The following is a 2,516-nucleotide window of genomic DNA, read 5'->3' on the forward strand; positions in this document are numbered from 1 at the left end:
TTATTATTATTATTATTATATTATTATTATTATTATTATTATTATTATTATTATTATTATTATTATTATTATTATTATTATTATTATTATTATTATTATTATTATTATTATTTTATTATTATTATTATTATTATTATTATTATTATTATTATTATTATTATTATTATTATTATTATTATTATTATTATTATTATTATTATTATTAATTAGTGTCGATTATTGTTGAGAGATAATTTGCGAAATAAACACTTGTTTTCAATGCTAATATTATCAAGATTATCAGTAAATTATTATCAACACCAATATTATCAGTGATTATTTGATCATTTGCAAAAATTCCAGATTAAAAATGATGGATAATTTTTGTTAAATTAATATATTGATATATTTTCAAAATAATAAAAAACTATCTTAGTTATATCTTGATTTTAAATTGATTTTGATTAATTGTTAATGCAAACATCATTATCAAATTCATAAAAAATATATAAACAAAAAATGGGAAAGATAATTTATCACTAAATTAAACATAATATTATCAATTTGTCTAATGTATGCTAAATTACATTATCAGTAACATTTCATTCATTTTTTTTTTTTTTTGATTGTTGAAATATTTCGAAAAATCTTTTTATTTTATTGTCAATTTAATTATTTGCATATGATGAAATTAGAAATTCTAAAATGTAACCAATTTTAAAATTTTTGAAAAAATTTAGTAGAAATGGAATGAATTGATGCAAAAGACTACTTGATTAGGCAATCATTTTGAGGAAGAATAGATATGATTAAGTCATAAAAAGAAATGGATGGTTGTTGAATATTCTCCAGAGGATAATATATTCAGACTATAAAAATTGCCTTATCCATCCGAATTGGTTTCATTTAGCTTTCATCCAACAGATTACTTCATTTTTCTTCCCATTTACATTTAGGCTATACTATGAATTTAATCTTTTCTTATCACTAAATTAATTTTTCCTTCCTTTTTCTTTTTTTTTTTTTCTTGTTCAATTTATCAGAAAGAAGTAAAAGAAGAAAAAATCTTTTAATGTAAATGCTAATTTTCTAATTTTTGAATTTTTCATTTCGATATAATATTTTATTTAAATTATTAAAATATCCACCAAAAAATATTGTGCCAATTTTAATTGCATTATTTTATCATTAATATAATTAGTATAATTGGTTTCTTTTAATTAAAGCAATTTCTCCGCATTGTATAAGTCAGATTATCACCTCATATTTTTTAATAAAATTTACTTATTTAATTGATCTAATTGATAGCTTAATTATTCAAACTAATTATACCAAATTATTCTTTCTTAGTTGAATTGTAAGTGACGAAATTGGTAGTAGTATTAATTTGAAAATTATGTTAATTAGAGAACGATGTTAGACGAATTAACATGAAGTCAAACTTGGGTGTAATTAATCTGGTGCAATAGTATTAGAAGATCTGTTAGCAATAATTTGCATACAGCAATAATTACATTAATATATTTCAAATTATCTTACGTACGTCATATGGATCACGCAATTTCGAAATAATTTAAACGTTTTACACAAATTTCTGTATTCATTAAATTGGAATAATTTATTTAAAAACATGATTTAATAATTGAAATTAATGAAAGATATAAGAGTCCTATCAACAAAAGTTAAAAAAAAACTTTTTGGCTTAATTTAAAATAAATTTTTATAAAATTAAAATTAGTACTAATTTTGAGAAATGGTGTAATTATGCAGATAAGATTTTATAAAGCATAGAAATGAATAATTACATTGCAATCGTTAAATTTAACGATCACTTACAACTTATCACTTAAAGAAGGAAATGAAAATATAAACAAGAGATATGAATTGAAATATAATTTAAAATTAATTTATTTATAAAATTTAAAAACTGGCTAAACAATAGAGAGGAATAAATTGAACTTTTGTTTATTAAATTAACAAACAACGGCGTTTATCTTAGTGTAAAATATTAGAAGATTTCACTAAGAATAAAATGCTAATTGCTATGTAAATATTTGCAAGCAATTAGCTAATTACGAAACAATTAGTTAGCAATTAGCTAATTAATTAGTTAATTCATTTTGTGATAAGTTATGGCGATATTCAATAGTTTAAAAAATTTTTAAATTCAAATTTTTTCGCCAAAAGGAAAAAAAACGACAAAAGAACATTGGAAATTTTATATTTGAATGGAATGAAATTTTTTGATGAGAAATGAACAACGAAAACGTTTGATTGATTTAAACGATCCAATAAAAATTTAGTTGATAAAAAAGAATTTAAATTGGTTAAAATGAAATTCGAAATAAGGAAGCTTATCAGTTCAAAACGATCATCAAACAATATTTTCAAGCTTTTTATTCATTTCAAAAAAAAAAGCGAATTGACCATAAAATTTGAAAAAAAGAAAAACAACAATTTCAAATGGTTTACTGCCATTCAATGAATACGACATTGCTTTTTTTTTTTTAATTGACATTTGCTTTTTTTTTTTTTTT

Source organism: Loa loa, assembly GCF_000183805.2.
Source record: "Loa loa unplaced genomic scaffold supercont3.294, whole genome shotgun sequence".
Lineage (NCBI taxonomy): Eukaryota > Metazoa > Nematoda > Chromadorea > Rhabditida > Onchocercidae > Loa > Loa loa.